The sequence below is a fragment of the Mirounga angustirostris genome, unplaced genomic scaffold (genome assembly GCF_029215605.1).
Source record: "Mirounga angustirostris isolate CCGP_5_RB_7025 unplaced genomic scaffold, mMirAng1.0.hap1 SCAF_11, whole genome shotgun sequence".
In the NCBI taxonomy this organism is placed as follows: Eukaryota; Metazoa; Chordata; class Mammalia; order Carnivora; family Phocidae; genus Mirounga; species Mirounga angustirostris.
In genome coordinates, this window is record NW_026991719.1 from 2501 (window position 1) to 19550 (window position 17050).

Genomic DNA, 17050 nt, shown 5'->3' on the forward strand with positions numbered 1-17050 from the left:
CCTAACCCTAACCCGAACCCGAACCCCAACCCCAACCCCAACCCTAACCCTAACCGAACCCGAACCCTAACCCTAACCCGAACCCGAACCCGAACCCGAACCCGAACCCTAACCCTAACCTTAACCCGAACCCTAACTCTTAATCCTATCCCAAACCCCTAACCCTAACCCGAACCCAAACCCATACCCTAACCCAAACCAGAACCAGAACCTAAACCTGAACCCCTAACCCGAACCTGTACCCTAAGCAGAACCAGAACCAGAACCCAAACCCTAACCCATACCCATACCCTAACCCTCGTGGGACTGGGGATGATTGGGAAGGCAACATGGGAGAGATATTTTGTGGTGATGGAAATATTCATTATCTTCATTGTGGTTATATTTGTTAGATATTAAACCCGTGCCCTTAAGTCTAATTTATTTATGTAGATTATACTTCAAACGAGTTCTTTTTTTAAAATAGAACAGAATTGACAGCCCAGAAACTTATGGCCTGTGGATTCTGAAAATTTACACCACACAAATATGTATTCAAAACAGATCAAAGACCTATATTTCAGACCTAAAACTAGAAAACCATTAGAAGAAACCATAGGAAAGATATTCATGACCCAGGTTTGGGCAGCTTTCTTAAATGTGACACCAAAAGCATACCAAGCAAAGGAAAAATAGGTTGACCTTCATCAAAATTTAATACTTTGGTAAGAAGGACACTATAAGAGATTTTAAAAACAATGGAAAGAGGAGTGCTGACCTGGCTCAGTGGGTGGAGCCTGACTCTTGATCTCAGGGTTGTGAGTTTGAGCCTCAGGTTGGATGCAGAAATTTCTTAAAAATAGAATCGTTAAAAAAAAAACCCAAAGAGTGAGAGACAAATGTTTGGACATAATGCATCCGATAAGGCAGATACAGAACATATCCAGAATATAAAACGAACTCCTGGGGCGCCTGGAGCACTCAGTCAGTGAAGCATCTGCCTTCACCTCAGGTCATGATCCCGGGGTGGTGCACAATTATTCAGCCACATGAGGTGACGAGGGGTTACGTGCTATAGACCACGGACGTGGTGCACAATTATTCAGCCACACGGGGTGACAAGGGGTTATGTGCTATAGACCACGGACGTGGTGCACAATTATTCAGCCACATGGGGTGATGAGGGGGGTACATACTATAGACCATGGATACGATGCACAGGGTGCACACAGGGTGATCACCCACACATCAACCACACAGGGTGATGAGGGCCAGTACATCCCATATAACATGAGCACAGCTGAAAACCACTATGCTCACTGAATGAAGCCAGATGCAAGATTAGATACTTTGTGTGATTACATTGACCTGAAGTATCTGAAAGAAGCTACTTCCTAGACAGCCAAAGGACACCAGTGGTGGACAAGGGCTGGGGAAGGAGCACTTGCAGGTACTGCTTAATGGGGACAGTTTTCTTTGGGGCACTGAGAAAGCTCTGGAAAAATGGTGAGGGATGCAAAGCACTCTAAACATAGTCAATGCCACAAAATCATACACTTAAAATGGATAAAGTTGCCATTTATTATCAACGACATAAAACGAAACAGTGATGGCAGTTATTAATTTCACAAAACAATTCAAAGGAAAAAGGCATTAAGATTTAGATTTTGTAAAAGTAATGACTGTCAAACACAATTTCATAGTTTTATATGCAGCTGCCAACCCAATATCTCCACTTTGGTGTCTGGCAGATGCCTCCAACTCAACCATTTCCAAAGTCATGATTTTCAGCCTCAACTCTGTTCCTCTCCATGCCTTCCTCCGTGTAGACACCTCTCGTTCCCGCTTCTCAGGATCAAACTTTGGCATCATTCTCACCAACTCCTGACCAAGTCTGAGGAAAAAGAAAGCTTATTGGCCCTGGGTGGCTCACTCATAAAGCATCTGCCTTCGGCTCGGGTCACGATCCCAGGGTCCTGGGATCGAGCCCCGCATTGGGCTCCCTACTTGGCGGGAACCCTGCTTCTCCCTCTCCCGCTCCCCCTGCTTGTGTTCCCTCTCTCACTGTGTCTCTTTCTGTCAAATAAATAAATAAAATCTTTTTTAAAAAAATAAATAAAAAATAAATTAAAGAAAACCTGATTTTATTGTTGAAACAGATCTAGAACCACATGTCTACGAACACTTGGTGTAGCACAGTATCCCCACTGGTGCACACAGAAGAAAAGAAAAATCGTGTTTAATCAATTGACCGTGTGCATGTAGTAAAATGACGAATAAAAATAAATTCCTAGTAAACTATTTATCTGTGAAAGGTAAAACAAGCTAGGGGATACGAGGAGAAAACAAGCTAGGGGATACCAGGAGATGCCAGCTGCACGATGCCAAGGGGGGCAAAGATCTGAGTGCAGGTATTTCGTGTGCTACTACGTAGCCTGCCCCATAGTACACGCCCAGTAAATACATACAGAGGAATAGAAACGACAGTTTTAACACCATCTGAAGGAGCACATACACGCACAAGTACTTGCATCTTGTGAAGACACTATGTTCCTCATCGTTAGATTCCGTTTCATATAAACGTCACTTCTGAAATTAGACAAACGCAATCTTAACAAAAAACACATTCATGCTTATTTTTGGAATGCATAAATTTCACACAGGAAAACGACGAAGAATACTTAGCAAACACCTGAAGGACATCTCACGCGAGCTCCCGCGGCAGCGCAGGTGCACGAGCACAGGTGAGCCGCGCGCCTGCCCTCCCGCGCACGTTCCCGCGGCAGCGCAGGTGCACGAGCACAGGTGAGCCGCGCGCCTGCCCTGTCGCGCGAGCTCCCGCGGGAGCGCAGGTGGACAACGAGAAAGCACAGGAGGCCTTGTGCATGAAGTGGAGGGACACAAGGGCATATACTGTTGGCGTAGGGAAGACCTCTGCAATGTGCCCTATGTCGGGAAGCAACAGGGAACACGCCGCTCCCTATGACTTGGTAAACCTGGCCAGGCCGTGCTTCCGGGGCGGTGCTGCGGGCAGGGGCAAGAGGTCAGCAGCCAGGTCCCACCTCCACCCGAGGGGTACGCCGCACCGATTGCGCAAGCAGGGGGCGGGCGGGAGGCTGGCTGGCCACTCACCACGCATGCGCAGGGCACTGTGCGAGCCGGCCCGACACCCACCTGCGCTGGGAGGAGAACCGGCGGCACAATACAGTGATGGAGACAAAGGGTACATGATACGAAGGGCCGAGCCCACACGAAGTGCTGACGGAGGGAGCCGAGCGGTGACGGATGGCCCTGAGAGGAGGACGAACAGCGCCGAACCTGGCCGAAGGGCCGAGGGGCCGAGCCTACGAACTGCGGGCGAATGACGATGGACGGTGCCAAGTCCTGAGGAACTGCTGTTACAGCGCGCCGAGGGGCCGAGCCCGGACGGAGACTGCCGAGCACTGACGAACAGCACCGAGAGTCTGACGGACAGTGCCGGGCCTCAACGAAAGGCTGACGGAGGATGCCGAGAGGCCGAGCCCAGACGGAGAGTGCCGAGCAGTGACGGACAGCACTGAGGGGCTGACGGACGGCGCCGAGCCTGAACGAAAGGCTAACGGAGGATGCCGAGGGGCCGAGCCCAGACGGAGAGTGTCGAACAGTGACGGACAGCACTGCGGGGATGACGGACAGCGCCGAGCCTGAACGGAGGGCCGAGGGGCCGAGCCTACACGAACTGCTGACGGACGATGACGGACGGCGCCGAATCTTGACGAACGGCTGTTATAGCGCGCCGAGGGGCCGAGCCCGGAAGGAGAGTGCCGAGCACTGACGAATAGCACTGAGGGGCTGACGGACGGCGCCGAGCCTGAACGAAGGGCCGAGGGGCCGAGCTTACACGAGCTGCTGACGGACAATGACGGACGGCGCCGAGTCTTGACGAACGGCTGTTACAGCGCGCCGAGGGGCCGAGCCCGGACGGAGAGTGCCGAGCAGTGACGGACAGCACCGAGAGTCTGACGGACAGTGCCGGGCCTGAACGAAAGGCTAACGGAGGATGCCGAGGGGCCGAGCCCAGACGGAGAGTGTCGAACAGTGACGGACAGCACTGCGGGGATGACGGAGAGCGCCGAGCCTGAACGGAGGGCCGAGGGGCCGAGCCTACACGAACTGCTGACGGATGATGACGGACGGGGCCGAGTCTTGACGAACGGCTGTTACAGCGCGCCGAGGGGCCGAGCCCGGACGGAGAGTGCCGAGCAGTGACGGACAGCACCGAGAGTCTGACGGACAGTGCCGGGCCTGAACGGAAGGCTAACGGAGGATGCCGAGGGGCCGAGCCCAGACGGAGAGTGTCGAACAGTGACGGACAGCACTGCGGGGATGACGGACAGCGCCGAGCCTGAACGGAGGGCCGAGGGGCCGAGCCTGCACGAACTGCTGACGGATGATGACGGACGGGGCCGAGTCTTGACGAACGGCTGTTCTAGTGCGCCGAGGGGCCGAGCCCGGACGGAGAGTGCCGAGCACTGACGAACAGCACTGAGGGGCTGACGGACGCCGCCGAGCCTGAACGGAGGGTCGAGGGGCCGAGGGGCCGAGCCTACACGAGCTGCTGACGGACGATGACGGACGGCGCCGAGTCTTGACGAACGGCTGTTACAGCGCGCCGAGGGGCCGAGCCCGGACGGAGAGTGCCGAGCAGTGACGGACAGCCCCGAGAGTCTGACGGACAGTGCCGGGCCTGAACGAAAGGCTAACGGAGGATGCCGAGGGGCCGAGCCCAGACGGAGAGTGCCGAGCAGTGACGGACAGCACTGCGGGGCTGACGGACAGCACCGAGCCCAAACGAAGGGCTGACGGAGGGTGCTGAGCAGGGACGAAGAGTGCTGAGCCTGGACGGAGAGTGCCGAGCGGTGACGGACAGCAGAGGGGGCTGCCGGACAGCGCCGAGCCCGGACGAAGGGCTGACAGATGGTGCCGAGGGGCCAAGCCCGGACGGAGGGTGCCGGGCAGGGACAGACAGCAGTGAGGGGCCGCCGGACAGCAGTGAGCTTGAATGAAGGGCTGACGGAGGGCGCCGGGGGGCCAAAGGAGGAGCTCGAGTTATTTGAAGGGGGACGAGTGGCAGCGACAGACACTGACGGGAGGGGGCGGAGACGGACGACAGGCGCGGAAGCTGGTGATGGGAGACGGCTGAATGCCGAGCGAGCAACGGAAGCGCGAGTGCATCCGGGGAGAGGCCACCTCGGAAAGAGGCGCAAGGAGAGAAGTGATGGAGGAGGAGATGTGACGGGGGCTCGGGGCTGTGCTGCAGCTGCTCCGGGAAAACCCTGCTCGGTGCTCTCCCCGCGGTGCTCCCCCCTCCCGGACACCCGCACACTCGGTGCTCCCGGCTCCCGGACACCTGCAGGGGAGGCGCGCTCCTGCACGCTCGGTGCTCCCGGACACCCGCAGGGGAGGTGCGCTCCCGCACGCTGGGTGCTCCCGGCTCCCAAACACCTGCAGGGGAGGCGCGCTCCTGCGCGCTCCTGCACGCTTGGTGCTCCCGGACACCCGCAGGGGAGGCGCGCTCCTGCACGCTCGGTGCTCCCGGACACCCGCAGGGGAGGTGCGCTCCCGCACGCTGGGTGCTCCCGGCTCCCAAACACCTGCAGGGGAGGCGCGCTCCTGCACGCTCGGTGCTCCCGGACACCTGCAGGGGAGGCGCGCTCCTGCACGCTCGGTGCTCCCGGACACCCGCAGGGGAGGTGCGCTCCCGCACGCTGGGTGCTCCCGGCTCCCAAACACCTGCAGGGGAGGCGCGCTCCTGCGCGCTCCTGCACGCTTGGTGCTCCCGGACACCCGCAGGGGAGGCGCGCTCCTGCACGCTCGGTGCTCCCGGACACCCGCAGGGGAGGTGCGCTCCCGCACGCTGGGTGCTCCCGGCTCCCAAACACCTGCAGGGGAGGCGCGCTCCTGCACGCTCGGTGCTCCCGGACACCTGCAGGGGAGGCGCGCTCCTGCACGCTCGGTGCTCCCGGACACCCGCAGGGGAGGTGCGCTCCCGCACGCTGGGTGCTCCCGGCTCCCAAACACCTGCAGGGGAGGCGCGCTCCTGCGCGCTCCTGCACGCTTGGTGCTCCCGGACACCCGCAGGGGAGGCGCGCTCCTGCACGCTCGGTGCTCCCGGACACCCGCAGGGGAGGTGCGCTCCCGCACGCTGGGTGCTCCCGGCTCCCAAACACCTGCAGGGGAGGCGCGCTCCTGCACGCTCGGTGCTCCCGGACACCTGCAGGGGAGGCGCGCTCCTGCACGCTCGGTGCTCCCGGACACCCGCAGGGGAGGTGCGCTCCCGCACGCTGGGTGCTCCCGGCTCCCAAACACCTGCAGGGGAGGCGCGCTCCTGCTGACTCGGAGCTTGTGTTGGAAAGCCCACCTACGTGCGGGCTAACACCTGCAGCCGCCATCCTCTGTTAGCATTGCTCATGTGCGGGTCTCCCCACATCCCTGAGAGTCAGAATATACTTGTGCCATCTCTCTGGAAACGCGAATTTTCCTAAGTGTTTACCCTAAGGGCCTCCACGTAGTACCCCCAAAATAGCCCTGATTCGTCTGTCCCGCAGGCGTCCTAGCAGAGGGAGGAAGAGTGGGACACTGAGTCCCAGAAATCCTGTCCCTGCAGGCTAGAGTTCTCCCCAATCCTTGCCAGAGGTCTCGCTGCACCTGGGAAAGCAGTGCACACGTGCTGGTTACGTTAGGGGACTTGGAAGCAGGCTGTGTGCAAAGTGCTGGCCTGGCGGAGGGTGGACCAGAGGCTGGGCTCTGCTGGGCAGCTAAAGCCCATGGCCCCTGAGCCCTGCCTGTTAGCTGCAGGAGCAGAGGCCCTTCCTTCTGGGAAGCAAGCAGTTACCACCTCCAAAGCCATAACCATGGAGCTCACAGCACATTCAGCCTGTGTGGGGATTGCCGACTCGGCAGAGCTCCTGCTGCATGTGGGGATTGCACCATCCACGGGCAGAGCTCCTGCTGCAGCTAATTCCTCCATGATGGCAAATACAGCTCTGTTTCAGCCCCGCACATTGAAAACAGAGTGCCCACCCACCCTGACTAGACAACAGGGGGGCTGTGCTCAGGGACCTGAGGTTTCTGGATCGATGACAAAGCTTCAGTGACAGTTCCTATCTGTGGGTCTGAGCTGTTTCCTTCAGGGCGACAATCACCTGCACAGGGTCTGCATATAACCGTCATACCCCGACCAGAATTTCTTCATTGCCCGGCGACTCCAATATGACTTTTCTCCTCTCCCCCAGACAGATGCATCTATCCAACCACAGAATCATGATCTGGACTTAAGAGCAAACCTGGGCTCCAAGGACTGATCTCTGCTGCTCTCCATACCCTAGTTGCTGAGCCCCAATACTCGGGACTGTCCTGCGCTCCCCACTTCCCTTGTGCCCAGTAACATCTGTGACGTGTACACAACCAACGGCTATCACCAGTCCCCATGCTAATTCCCACATATGGCACAGCCCGGCCCCAAGCCCCAGTCTCGGGCCTGATTCCTGCATAGAGCCCAGATGAGGCTCCCGGCCACATGGCGCATCTCACATCCAGCCCCAGGGGGATCTTTCCAGGCACAAAAGAGACCACTTGTGACTCCACCCAAAGGTGCCCTGTGCTTGCTAAAGTGTCTTTTGGGAGAGGTGCCTGTTGCTGAGAGCCCCAGACACCCTCACTGAGGCTCTGTCCGCTCCTGCCTTTCCTGACAATGAGCACTTGTGTTGTGCTGAGCACATGGGCACCCCAGGGGTCAGCTGACGCAGCCTGATACCCCAGGAGGGGGCTGGCTCCTTTGCTGCTTCATCAAAGAGCTCAAAGACTGGTCCCCAGCTGAGATACAAACAGTGCATGTGTGCTGTTTCCTTTGGCCATTGCCTCAACCCCTGTGGGACTTGGGGGAAGGAAGGACCAAGGCACATGTTAGTTCCTAAGCAGGATATTATGGGGTACACCATGCTCCCCAAAATCCATGTTGAAATCCTCAACCCCAGGACCTCAGAACAGGACTGTAGTTGGAGATGGGGTCTTAAAAGAGGTGGTTAAGGTGAAATGAAATTAGGGTGGACCCTTATCTGATACCACCGGGGTCCTTATAAGAAGAGGGGATGAGGACACAGACATGCACAGAGGGTCGACCATGTGAGGACACAGGGAGAACCTAGGGTCTACACACCCAGGAGAGAAGCCTCAGGAGGAACCAGCCCTGCCCACACCTGCATTTTGCACATCTATCCTCCAGAACCCAGAAATGAATGCCTATTGTCTAAACCAGCCAGTCTGGGTTATTTGTTATGGTCGCGGGAACATGCCATGAAAAAAATCAGGTCTCAGACCCGACAGAACCTGCTGCCTATTGACCTTGTGCATGAGTTACCGGGACCCCAGGGACAGGATCGTTGAGGGGAGCAGGGCTCTGGCTTCCTTCCCTCCTGGTTTGCACGCAGCAGGTGCCCGATGCCGTGAGCACCTTCTGTGTAGCTAGCACTCTGTGTCAATGGTCACACCGGCCGTCACAGCAATCCTTGGACTGGGACATTCATATACACACTTTGTTCGTGGTGTGGCAATGGAGGCCCCAAGGGGTGACGTGGATACCCTGCATCACAGGCTGGTAAGTGGCCAAACCAGAGTCCCAACCATGTCTCCATGCTGATTCTCAAACCCCTCCCCCATCAGCAGGTGAAGGGGAATGGATTTCAGCCCTTGAGCAGGGGAAATCTCGTTCTCCCAGGTAGGCAGTGCCATCAGGATGTGGTGCTGGCTTCCGGACCCATTCCAGAGTGAAGAACTGGGGAAAGCATCGTGTGCAAGCTGCACCGACTTCTCGGCCTTGTTGGACTGTGCCGCCCAGTCCCCAGGGCGCCCTCACCTTGGCGGGGTCTCGGGCCCGGCTGCCCTTCCAACCCTGTGCTCTGGATTGTCATCCAAGTTCATTCGCTGGAAACTCCCTTTCCCGCTGCCCAAGCCCCAGGAGCAGATTCCTGCTCTGTAGCCACCAAGACATCCAGACTCATCCTGGATCTAAGTGCAAGAGTGTGCTCTGCCCTGAGTGGCCACTATCCCTTCTGACCAGCCTCGGGGTCCCTGGTCCCTGACTAGGAATCTCCCTTTGGGGAGGCAGACCCGAAGTGGCCCCTGGGGCCTGTCAGCATCTTCTGGCCTCACCAAGCTCTGGTTCGTGGTAGACACGGCATGGGCCCTTCCTTCCCTTCCATGCATCCATGATTATGGCAGATTTGCTTGTTCGCATTGTTCAAATGATGTGAACATGGCTGTTCTACTCACAGCTTCCTGGGGAGGCAGAGGGAGGAATCAGCAAAGCGACCAATGCATCAGCAGCCTCACTCTCACTCACTGAAACCGCTCTCCTTACAGCTGCGTTCACCTGAGCGCAGGTCTCAAAGTGTTACAAGCACCCTGACCGTGCACCGAGGGGTGACTGCACTCAGTGGGGGCACAGACACGACAGTGCATACCCCACGACACCTGCGTCTGCCAAGCCCAGCCCCACAGCAACTGCATTATTTCAGTTGTTTAATGACACACAAAAGCTTCCAATACACAGGTATGTTTTAAACAAGCCATAGGGATGCCTGTGTGGCTCAGTCATTAAGCGTCTGCCTTCGGCTCGGGTCGTGGTCCCGGGGTCCTGGGGTCAAGCCCCGCATCAGGCTCCCTGCTCAGCAGGAAGCCTGCTTCTCCCTCTCCCGCTCCCCGTGCTTCTGTTCCCTCTCTCACTGTCTGTCAAATAAATAAAATATTTTTAAAAATTAAAAAATTTAAAAAATTAAAAAGCAATAGAAGAGATTTGGGGCATACCACCACCACATTCATGTTCAAAGCACCCATCCACATTCCCACAACATGGTGTTATTCTTGCCGATTTTCTCTGTGCATGTGCATCTCTAGACCAAACCACACAACTCTGCTGTGGCCACCTCCATAGCATAGCAAGCCATGCGAGCCACCTCCTCTAGGATTTCCAGAACACGGCAACATCAGAGTCCATACGAATGTGTAATTCACCTAGTGTAGGGACCCAGAGACTATGCATGAGCATCCTGGCAACCCCACTGTGGCCCCCCGGCAACCCCACCATGGCAGAGCCTCCCCGCCAGGCCCCGTTCTCGGTTCTTTTTCCCGCCCATGTCTACCCTGCCCTTCCCAGTCTACCCTCGTCTGGCAGTGTGGGTGCCTCGGCTCAACATGTTACCAGGGGGACGTAGCGGGATGGAGGAGGGTCTTAGGACAAGGGGTCTGGCTCCTGCAGCCCCACTCCCTGCTGGCAGGGACCCTCCACCCACAAGGAGGAAAGAGAAACCAAATGGACAGAGCCTGGGCCCCTGAGACCCACTGGCCTTGGACTCACGTGACGAACACGTGGCCTGAATCTTTCAGCCCTGGTGTGCGGGGACGCCCCAGCCACGTGGCAGTAACAGACTGTTGCCCTAAAATCAAAGGAGCTTTGCCAACCCCTCCAAGACTCTTACAGAAAAATAAGACTTCGTAAGACTTTTCCGAAGCCAGAGCCCACGCTGAAATCAGAACCTTGTGGAGCATCACTCAGATAAATGGGGCTTGAAAGCAGGGACCCCTTTGAAAGGATCGCCTGGAGTTCAGGTCCCACCCACCTCTGCCTTCCCGGCTGAGGGGCACAAGTTTCCTTGACAACCCTCATAAACCTGCTCCGTTCCCTTGGCAACCAACTTTCTGAATTGCCCAAACCTTCCCTGTTTGCAGCATTCCTGTTGCAGTCTCGCAGAGCCTAAAGGAACACTGCTGTTACTATGTGTCAGCAAATCCATGACTCTAAACCTGCAATTATCAGTTACATGAGGTTATTTTTTTTTAAGATTTTATTTATTTATTTGACAGAGAGAGACACAGCGAGAGAAGGAACACAAGCAGGGGGAGTGGGAGAGGGAGAAGTAGGCTTCCCGCGGAGCAGGGAGCCCGATGCGGGGCTCGATCCCAGGACCCTGGGATCATGACCTGAGCCGAAGGCAGACGCTTAACTGACTGAGCCACCCAGGTGCCCCTACATGAGGTTATTAATCAAAAAATTCCACAAGAACCAGCTTTCCAGGGTGACTCATTCTGTACTTGGCTCCCATGGGAAGGATGCTGTAACTGTTCTCATGGTGGATGAACCCCCTTTCTGACGGAGCCAGGCCTTGGGTCCCTCTCATCTCAGCTGCTTTGAGTGTCCCCATACCCTCATGCCCACAATATTGCTCTCAGCACCAGGTCATGGAAGACCTTACTCATCTCCTAGGATGAAAGGGTTATTTTATACACAAATAGTGGGCTGAATGGTGGCCCCCAAAAGATGTGTCCCCCAGAACATGTGAAAGTGACCTTATTTGGGAAAGGGTTCTTTGCAGATACAACAAATGAAGGACTTTGAGCTGACACCATCCTGGATGAGCATGGCCCGAAATCCAACGATAAATGTCCTTACAAGAGACAGACGAAGAGAGACACAGACACAGAGGAGAAGCCACGTAAAGATGGAGAAGGAGATGGGAGGGATGCAGCCACCAGCCTAGAGACACCTTCCAGCCCCGGAAGCTGGAACAGGCAGGAAGGACCTGGAGCCTCTGGAGGGAGCATGGCCCTGCCCCGCCTGGATCTCAGACTTCTGGTCTCCAGAACTGGAAGAGGATAGATTTCTGTAGTTGTAAGCCATCCAGTTTAGTTAGTTATTGCAGCCATAAGATACTAATTCCCATAGAAAGAATGCTCTCTCCTTCGCTTTGCTCTGATCCAGGATAAAACTAATATAAAATGCTAACATTTGAGCATTGTGAATGGATGATATGTAAGAATTCTTTATACCATGTTATGGCTTTTTGAAAGTTTGTCATTGAGTTAAAATAAACATTAACAGGGACACCTAGTGTGGCTCAGTCATTAAGCGTCTGCCTTCGGCTCAGGTCGTGATCTCACGGTCCTGGGATTAAGTCCCATATCAGGCTCCCTGATCAGTGGGAAGCCTGCTTCTCCCTCTCCCACTCCCCCTGCTTGTGTTCCCTCTCTCTCTGTGTCTCTCTGTCAAATAAATAAATAAAATCTTTTAAAAAATAAATATAAAAAAATAAATTTTTATTTTATAAAAATAAAAAAAATAAACATAAACGAAAATTCTCAGGAAAAGTCTATGTTTATGCTTGATCCGGGACATTCTGTGCTCACTGATAAGTCCATGCCTTTACTTTCAGATGAATGTGATGGACTTGGGCCGTAACGCCTGCTCTTCATCTCAGGTTATTATAAGGGCAAATAAGCACAAGCAGCAAAAGCAAAAATACACAAATGGGACTACACACTTAAAATCTTCTGCACAAAGGAATCCATAGAGTGAAAAGGAGACCTATAGGAGAAAATAATTGCAAATCCTATTTCTGATAAGGGGTTGATATTCAGAATATACAAAGAACTCCTACAACTCAACAATGAAAACAAGTGACCTACTTGATAGGTAGACCTGAACGGACATTTCTCCAAAGAGACACACAGATGGCCAGTGGATATATGATGAAAATATGCTCAGCATCTCTAATTGTTAGAGAAATGCACACTGGAAGCACAATGAAATACCACCTCACACCCATTAGGATGGCCACTATCAAAAAAGAGGAAACAACCAGCATTGGTGAGTGTGTGGAGAGATTGAAAGCCTTGTCCTGTGCTGGTAGGAATGCAAACTGGTGCAGCCACTCTGGAAAACAGCATGGATGTTCCTCAGAAAACTAAAAACAGACCTACCATCTGACCCAGCGATCTTGCTTCTGAACACATTTCCAAAAGAACTGAAAGCAGGATCTCAGGAGCACCTGGCTGCCTCACTTGGTGGAGCATGCAATTCTTGATCTCGGGGTTGTGAATTTGAACCCCACATTGGGTGTAGAGATTTTTAGAAAAATAAAAATCTTGGGCACCTGGGTGGCTCAGTTGGTTAAGCATTCAACTCTGGATTTCAGCTCAGGTCACACTCTCTTAAAAAAAAAAAAAAAAAGCCAGCAGGATCTCAAAGAGATATCTGAACGCCCATGTTCACTGCAACATTATTCACAATAGGCAAGAGATGGGAACAGCCCACATGTCCTGGATAGAGGAATGGATAAAGAAAATGTGGTATATACATACAACGAAATATTATTCAGTCTTAAAAAAAGAAAAGAAAAGAAAAGGAAAGAAAGAAATCCTGTCCTCTTACAACATGAATGACCCTTGAGGATATTATGAGTGAATTAAGGGAGTCACAAAAGGACAAACACCATATGATCCCACTTATATGAAGTGTCTAGAGGAGTCAAATTCATGGAAGTGAAATGTCAGGGGCTGGGAAGAGGGGTTGGGAGTTGTTCAATGGGTCTAGAGTCTCAGTGTTGCAACATGAAGTTCTAGAGATCTGTTGCACAAAACAGAATATAGTTACTATGAAACTGCATGCTTAAAAATTAAGAGGCTAAATTCTCTATTCTGTGTTTTCGGCTACAATTAAAAATAGGGTTTTAAAAATATTTTTTTATATTTTTATAAGATGTTTAAGTAAACTCTACACCCAACATGGGGCTCAAACTCACAACCTGAGATCAAGAGTCACATGCTCTCCTGACTGAGCCAGATGGGTGCCCCCAAACTAGTTTAAAGGCCAGGTTAGCATTATACTTTTTTAATATAGAAACTTTATTTTTTAATTTTCTTTTCTTTTTTTAAGATTTTGAGATAAAGCATGAGCAGCGGGAGAGGGAAAAGCAGACTCTCCTATGAGCATGGACACCCCCCCCACCCACCCATAGGGCTTGATGCCAGGAACCTGAGACCATGACCTGAGCTAAAGTCAGGTGCTTAATGGACTGAGCCACCTAGGCACCCCTGGAAACTTTAAAAGCTTTAATGAATTCAGTTGCATAGTCACAATACTTCAAAATACGGGGTCCCCAGTGGGAGAAGAATAGCGTACAGGTCCCTGATGGGGAAGGACTCTGATGCGGTTCCATCCGGTTCAACTCGACACTTCCCAAGGTCACTCCTGGCCCTAGAATTTCTATGGTTCATGGCCTAGGACATCTTCTCTTCCCCTGCGTTTTTCCCACAGGCACACTACCAGTAAAATATTAACAATATGGTCATCCCTCAGATTGTGGCAGCATGGCCTGGAACGAGATGCGCTGGCCCATCGCCCACCTCCCAAATGAGGAAAGGCAAGTCAGACCTGGATTCTGCAGCTTACGACCTCAAGTCACAGAAGGTCTCCGTGAGGCTGTGAAGGGACCTCACGGGAAGTTAACTGCCTTCAGGAGTGACTGTCAACTTGATTACTAACCAGAAGAGCTTCCCGGAAGATCGCAGGGAGAAGGTGCAATGTAGAGTCAGAGACCACAGCGTCCAGACAAAGCAGTCTCAGACCGAATTCTGCACCATGCCTGCGCAATCGCATGCCAAGGACTTCACGGGTCCTGTTTGGGGCTGAATTGTGTTCCCCAAACGATAATGTTCACATCCTAACCCCTAGTACCTATGAACATGTCCTCATTTGCATTAGGTTCCTAGCAGACATGACCAAGTTAAGGTCCCACTGGAATAGGGTGGGCCCTAATCTAATGACAGGTTTGCTTAGTAAGAAGAGGAAAAGGGGAGAAGACAGAGAAAATGCAGGGCAGAAGACCCTGGAATGACAGAGTCAGAAGCCAGAGTAAGGCATCTACGAGGCAAGGCAAGCCAGCAACCACCAGAAGCTGGAGACGCAGGTGGGACACCCCCCTCCCCCCCTCCCCCGGCCCAACTCTGGAACCACCAGCAGGAGCACAGCCGCTGCCCCCGCCCCCCGCTCGCGGAGGCCCCGGCCCCGCCCAGCCGGCGGAGACCTCACCACCCCCGGCCCGCGGAGGCCCCGCCCCCCCCCCGCCCGGGCCGCAGACTTCGGGCCCCAGAACTGAGAGGGCAAACCCCCAGCTTGTGGAAACATATTACAGCAAGCTGCAGGAAACTCGCACAGACCCTGTTCTGCTGGCTGCTGGGAGCGAGGGTCTCATTCAAGGCAGATAGATTACAGAACCCCCCATCAGCACTGGACCGCCAGAAATCCCAGAGCAGTGGCCTCGCACCAGACTGCTGAAGGGTCGCGGCCGCGCAGGTTCTTGCACCCCGTACGTGTGGGGGTGGGGGCACCGAGTCTCCCCGGGGAAGACCTTCAATGTCACCATTCACAGAGCTGATCAAGAGCCCAGTACTTACAGTGATGAGAAGCCGGCTGGGACATCCGCTGTGCTAGGAGCAGAATTCTGAAGCTGATCAGACAAAGGGATGGGGGGGCGGGGGGGAGAGGGAGGGAGGGGGCTTCCTCCCGGGAGGCCAGCAGGCACCCAGGCAAGGAGCTCCTCGGGAGAAAGCCGCAGGGCCCCGCGAGGGGCTGACTGCTAGCTGAGCCCAGTGGTGTCCGCCCCTGCTGGAGCCCAGCCACCCTCACAGTCAGACCACACAGACTTTGTGCAGGAATCTGAAACACAGGAAATAGCTCGCAGCAAAACCAAACCAGTAAGGACAAGCAAGGCCTAAGTACGTGGGCACCTTCAGCCCACAGTGGATGGCCAGTCGGCCCCTCCCTCCCTCACCCCAGGGCTTTATTTTCCCGCTTCCTCACCTGGGCATGGGGCGAATTTCACACGGCAGCGGGACTTCCATCCTCTTCCTTGGCAGGTTGCAACCCAGCAGTTTGGTGGAAGGTTCCAGCAAAGGCCACTCAGACCGGGAGACCTGCACAGCCGTGGCCCCTCGCTTTCTCCTGCCAGCCCAACCCTGCAGCTCCTGACAAGGACAGGTAGCATCACCTGACATACGCACACAGGTGCTCTTGCTTCAAACAGCCCTGTTCCAGAGACACCTGGGCCCCACTCTCAGAAAGGCTGCTCAGGTTGGGTCAGGCTGCCCAGGTGGGCCTATTCTTAGCCATCAGGGGCTCATAGGTGAAGAACATGGGCCTTGCTGCAGCCCGTCAGGAACAGGTGTGCAGGATCAGGAGTGGTGAGGACGGACATCGGGTTGCTACTTGTTTCGTTTTCTAAATCATTTCAACCAGCTGGTGAGTCAGAGGGAGCTTCAAGAAGACCCTGTTCTCACAAGATGTAAGGAATGGGGGAGGTGGGGTGGTGGGTGGAGACACAGGCCAGGGTGCCCGTGGGTGCAGCGGGCACAGCAGCCCAGAGAGGCCCTTCCTGCATGCAGCCGAAAGCTGTGTACATGCTGGTGGAGGAAGCCACGCTCTCTGCACCACAGAGGGAGTGGACTCATCCAGGAGCAGCTGTGGGCCTTGCTGGGGCCCAGTGTGGCCTTCTGGCATCTGAGCTGGGAGCTGGACCAGCAGCTGGGTGAGCGTGCCCCACGGAAGCTCCTGGGGATGGGAGATGATAGAACCTGCTCAGGGTGACCCCAATCACAGGGTTGCAAAACGCATCCCACGGAAGGGAAGGTTTTTGCAAAGTGAATCCTGAGAGTCAGGTTTTGTGAAAGGGGCGGTCAGAGGGGGACGGGGAGCAGTGCCGAGGAGCAGGTGGCCATTCCAGCCAGCCCACAAATCCTAACAGCTCCGAGCGTCCCGTCTGCTCTCTGGTTGTTACTTCGCTTCTCCCAGTGTGTGTGCAGGGTGCCGGTTGCATGCACTGCTGAATGTGACTTGCTGAGGACGGGGCAGGAAGGCGTGTTGAGCAAACGTTTCAGGAACCACAGGCCCGCATGTCCTGCAGACCGCACCTTGGGGTACACAGCCCAGAGTTTCCCGCAGAGGCTGAGGATGGGCTCCAGCGTGTGTGTGCCAGTCATGGAGTGGGTGAGACTCCAGGGAGCAGTTACAGTTTTTGCTGCCATGTGGGACGTGGCATCCCACACCTGGAAGCCTCAGGATCTCACGGCCCAGCACCCCCGGTGTCCCGTGTCTGGGCTCCTGGGAGCCGGGAGGACCAGGCCAGCTTCTACTACACTCTACTACACTCTGCCTTCGCAGGCCACGGCGTCCCTCAAGATTGGGGCTGCGGTTTCTCAGGGA

General features: G+C 54.7%; 1 long non-coding RNA gene across 1 annotated transcript; it reads right to left on the minus strand.

Moving 5' to 3' along the window:
• Positions 1-1531: 1531 nt before the first annotated feature.
• LOC123842372 (uncharacterized) lies at positions 1532-15502 on the minus strand. The gene is made up of 3 exons (XR_010405999.1): positions 15247-15502; positions 2495-2568; positions 1532-1873 (listed from the first exon to the last, which is right to left on the minus strand). It is a non-coding gene; the product is annotated as an uncharacterized LOC123842372 (long non-coding RNA).
• Positions 15503-17050: the final 1548 nt, after the last annotated feature.